The 5,687-nt window shown below is 32.5% G+C and overlaps 1 pseudogene; it reads right to left on the reverse strand.

The window, feature by feature from the left end:
- Positions 1–3,118: 3,118 nt before the first annotated feature.
- On the reverse strand, positions 3,119–5,180 carry LOC107027737 (annotated as a pseudogene).
- Between the last annotated feature and the right edge of the window lie 507 nt (positions 5,181–5,687).

A 5,687-nucleotide genomic window follows, 5' to 3' on the forward strand; every position in this document is an offset into this window, starting at 1 on the left:
TATATATATATAATTCGGTTTTTTTTATTTTTCATTTTTTATTTTTCAAAAATCAAAACCAAACCAAAAAACCAAACAAAGTAAATTATAAATCCAAAACCAAACCATGAATCCAAAAAAGCAATTTAAATTAGAATTCGATTTGATTTGGTTTGATTTTTCGGTTTAATCCAAATAGTGCACACCCCTATTCATAAGTGCACAAAGAATTAGTTTTATCGCATCCTTCTCGAAGCAACTGACACTTCAAACTTACATAGATGATCTGTAAATATGTAATCCCATGGATATAGAAAATTTAGATTTTTTATTAAAAAGCCTAATAAGGACTTTCTACTGGAGTTTTTGGCTAAAATCATGCCTCAATTATTACTCAAGTTTAATGTACATCCTTATATTATCTAAGTGAGCAAAAACATCCTTATATTATCCAAAAAATAACAAGAATCATCCTTCAATCTATTTTGTTAAGAAACTGATTGAACCAATAATTTTTTTTTAATTTGGTCATGTATTATCCACAATGAGAAGATCAGTTACCTAAAAGGAGTAAGGACATGGATAGGAAACAAATCTTTTACTCTCAGTATTTAAATTTTATATATTGTTAGTTCATATGTTTTTGCATCATCAAGTAAATTAACTTTTAACAATACGTAAGTTTTGAGATATTTATACAGTAGGTTCTGATATTTAGAAAAATTATGTAAAAAAAATCAATTTAAAAATATTATGCCCAACTATTAAAAGATTTTTTAAAATAAAATGTTTAGTACGTATGTACGTTATATAATGCAATTCACATTTTATACAATGTATAGAGATGCTGGAAATTTAGTGAAATTACGTTGGTGTTTAGTTATGAAAAAAAATACTTTACTTGAAATTTTTGAAGTTGGAGTTATTTAGCCATACTTTTTACAAAGGATATTAGAATTTTTGAATGTATTTTGTCTAAATATGTTATAAACCCTCAATTCTAAAAATAAGAAAAATCACCCAACTTGACCATGTATACATATATTCATTCGACTTGACATATTTTTTTGTTGGTGGTGTGAAATTCTTAAAATTTAAACAAAAAAATGAATCTTTCAACTTTCGAGATAGTGCAAGGATATTTTTGTTCACTTATATAACACAAGGATGTACATTAAGCTTGAGTAATAGTTGAGAGACGATTATGCCAAAAACTCTCTCCCAATGAGTCCCATTTACAAGAATTTTAGATTGTTGCTATCCTTCAACTATATAAGATTCCACATTTGAACTTCTTAGTGACTCGTTAGGTCATTTTGAGTACCAAAATTTTTTTCCACGAATTGAGATTTTGAGTTTTTAGGAGTTGTTCTACACTTGAAGCTTCAAATTATCAATTGTTGTTTTTTATGAGAATATAATATATAGTAGAGTGAATTAGTTAGTTATGTACAGTGAAATCAGTTATCCACAGTAACATTAGTTGAGAATCAATTACTTAGTGTCAGATGTTAGTTATTTTCTATCTATTTGTAGAGTAGTGATTGTATATATACGGTCACATTGTAATACTCATAGACTAATACACATTCAATATAAAACACCATTGACCTCCATTGACGAAGAATGGAGCTAGTTCATGGTGTCAGTTTTGACATGGTATCAGAGCTTGATGATTGCTCATAGTTATTCTAATTCAAGGCCGTTGTTTCGTAAGCTTCTCCTCTACATTTGCAGAAACTCTCCTGTACTACTTTCAAATTAGTTGAGTTGAGGAATTATGTTGTGAATTCTCAGTTTTCTGTCAATTTTGATTGACGATCTACATCTGATTCTATTGTTGTGGATTGGACCTTAGTGTATTTCACCAATTGTTTCTCTAGTTATTTTTCGTGTTTGAATTTTGCTTTTCTGGTTGCTTTACGTGATTGAATTTCTTTGTGAATACTCAAGCACCATGGTTGATCTTATTCTAGTTTGACTACAACTCGTTTTGACTTTGCTAGTCCTTTTTACCTGCACTTCTCAGAGTGTAGATGATCCTCTCTTTTACATGGAGTTTTTGATGATACTGGTTATAGATCTTGGAGAGGGGTTGTTCTTAGAGCTCTTATAGTCAAGAGCAAAACAAGATTTATTAATGGAGGAATTGTGAAACCCGCTTCTACTAATTCCAATTTCATGCAATGGGAAAAATCTGACGACCTGATCACATCTTGGATCTTACATTCATTATCCCCAGAATTATGCGATAGCCTGCAGTATGTGAATAATGCCAAGAAACTCTGAATCTAGTTATTCTGACTCTAGTAATGGTCATGGGCTTCAATTCCTTGAAGAGAGACATGTCATTTGTAATATTATTACTACATCCACTATCAATCAGCCAACACTCGCTCGATGATCTGCTTGAAAAATATGTAGCAATAAAAAGTTGATCTTCCTCCTCACCATCAATAATTTGATTCTCTGCATCTTATTGCTGACCACTGTTCTTGCAAATGACATCTTTATGCCCAAGTTGATTGCATTTACTATATTTAGCATCAGACCTGCTCCAACATTTATACAATGGATGACCTTTCTTGTTACAATGCTTACAAGGAGGATAGTTTTCTTTGAGTGCCCAGTTTTTCCTTTAATATTACTTGTTGAAATGTTTTTACCATTCTTCTTGTTCTTCTTCTTTTTTGTTTTTGCCTCCATCTTGAGGCTTGACAAACAATGCTCACTCTGTATTTCCTTCTTCTTTCATGACTTTTATTCTTGTGCCTACAAAGTATTCAATAACTCTGCGAAGGTGATCTTGGACAGATGCTTCGTGTTTTGCAAAGTAGTTATGATTTCTTCAAATCTTTTCAACAATATGTGAATCATTAAACATGCAACCAAGCAATCTTACTCTGTTTGCTATGTTCAAGAGCCTTTCAGAGTAATCTTTGATGGTTTCAGTTTCTTTCGTCTTCTGCATCTCAAAATCTCTTATAAGATTTAGCACTTTCATACCTCTGATCCTTTCATCCCCTTCGTATTCTGCCTTGAGATAATTTCAAATTGATTTTGCTGACTTATGTGAAATAATTCGAGTGAAGATGGAAGAAGATACTGCTGAAAATGCCTTTGATTTTTTGGTTTTCCTTTATTTATGGTTTTTGATCTTGGCCATAGTAGGATTGTTAGGCAATGGAGGAACTTCATAATCCTCTTCAACTTCCTCCCACATATCCATGGCAGCTAGATAAGTTTTCATCCTTACCTCCCAAATATGATAGTTATCACCATTAAAAACAGGTGGTGCCATTACGAAAAACTTAATTCTGTTTCCATGATTGATAAACTTTTCTTGTTGATTACAATCGTAACTTTGATGAAATACCCACGGATCCCTCAAGAAATAAATGTTCTGATACCAATTGTTAGTTTTCAAAGAAGGAAATACATAATAATATGATTTTATTTCGTTATTGAACAAGTAGGAACATTAGTTTGATAAACCAACAAAGAAAAGTTTATGAAAGGAAAACTACTTACTTCATTATAACACAGATATTTATAGAGTTTACAAGTAAACCAACTCCTAAGGATAAGATTAAAAAACTAACTAAGGATAAGGATAAGATAGAAACTAATTAACTTTTAAACAATAAAAAACAACACTAACTACCCTACAATACAGAATACTCGAACTGATGCAGTTCTTATGCATATTTCTAACAATTTGTTTTACAACCTCTTCAAGTTCCGGATGTCTCATAGGGTCCATGTGTTCAAATGTATGTCTTTTAAATAAAGACCAAGAGACTTTAATAGATAAATTATCCATGCTAATTTACTCATTTCCATCATCAAGACAACACCCTCTTTACGTGTCGTCACAATGATCTTACTTCCTATATCTTCTTGTACAAAAATATTTCTCAATTCATCCCACTCGTTATAGTTGTGATTCCACACATCATCTAAAACAAGAAGACACTTCTTTCCTTTTAAGCCTTCCTTCAATTTGACTTGTAGTTGATTAAGATTGTCATCAACCTTTTAAGTCAAATGAGCCAATTCTTTTTGAACTAAACCTTTTATTATTCTGGAAACATCATATGCCTAAGAAACACAAAACCAAGCTTTCAAACTAAAATGGTTCTTCACGCTTTCATCATTATAAATTGTTTTAGCAAGTGTTGTCTTACCCACGTGGCCCATTCCAACAATATGAACTACAGATATCAACCAAAGAAGTTGAAGGTCTTCTAGTTTCCTGTTTAGTCGAACCAAAATGCTCTTTTAAGCCAAGGTGATCGATTTACTTTTCCAACACCTCCAACATTTCAATGGTCTCATCCAACTTCTCCTTTATGTTAAGAAAGGAATCATCACTCAAGCATAGGTTGATATCACAGACTTAGAGTATTTCTAAAGCTCTGTGTGGCCCTCGACGACTTACTCACTAATCTTTCAAGATCTTGTAAGTTCAAGGAAGCCTTTAAGACTTAGATCGCTAAGAGAATGCTTGGAAAAGACTTAGAAAGAACAAGATAGAGATTTGAAGAAGGCTTGTATATTGCTTTGGAGAATGTTTTAAAAGTTGAGTGATGTCTTGCAAATGAATAACACCTCTATTTATACTACAACCTAAGGATTCAAGCGCAATTAATATTTACTTTGCAAGTCCCTAAGATATTTACACATTGGTCCCCTTTTTAGAGAATTCTACATATTCTAGGATATTCTAAGGCATTCTTGAAATATCTAAGGTGTTCTAGAATTCTCCGCAAGCTTCCCCTTGATTGTGGAGTCTTCTACGCCTCTCCAGATGCAAAATTTGACTGGAATGGTGGTGGGACATGACATTGAGATCACTTACTTGTTGGTTACTTGTTTCTGCAAGATTTTGATGCTGACCTTCCACCTCAAGCCTCAAAGCTTCATAATTGACTTCTTCTATTAAGTTCTTAGTAACGCCCACAACACTCCGAAGCTTATTACAACATTGGCTCACGTGTCGATTAATGCTTGCTTATTCTCTGCGTCACTTAACATAATCTGGAGACCAAGCAAAATGTCCTCCAGCTTCTTTAAGAACCGAACATGATGCTTATGCTTTCGAAACATCTTCAGCAGCTCACCCTGAGGAGAAATCCTATCAAAGAGAACATTCAAAGCTGAAGAGAGAAATGCTCCACCAACTGCTAAGCTAATATCCATTTCAGAAATCTGCAAAGCAAAACAAGGAAACACAAAATGATTTATTTTAAGAATTTTGAGAAGAGAAATGTTTCTATCTTCAATTATTAACTTCACTTTACCTGTTAAATGCTAAGAGAGTACGAGTAATATAGCAAATAAGATTTGACTTTTCACCCAACAAAAAGAGTCTTCTTGGTTATCTCATATGAATAATTGAGTCAAGAGAGGGTGGACAGCCATTAGAAGAAAAACAATCTAAACTGTCCTTTTTTCTCCTTCCTATGAGTATGACTTTTCACTATTGAGGAATTGACGAAATGCACAACAACACTGTGAAGATATTTTCTCTTTGTTCAATTAATTAATAGTTGGGTAAATAATTAGTCAGCTGATGTTAGTCTGTTATAATTCATGTTAGTTAGTTAGAATCTTAGCTGGCAACTTAACTCATCAATTAGTGGGTCTATATAAACAGATACTTGTACATGTATATAGGATCGAATCAATTGAAAAAGGTTTCCACA

This window comes from Solanum pennellii, chromosome 8, assembly GCF_001406875.1.
Source record: "Solanum pennellii chromosome 8, SPENNV200".
Lineage (NCBI taxonomy): Eukaryota > Viridiplantae > Streptophyta > Magnoliopsida > Solanales > Solanaceae > Solanum > Solanum pennellii.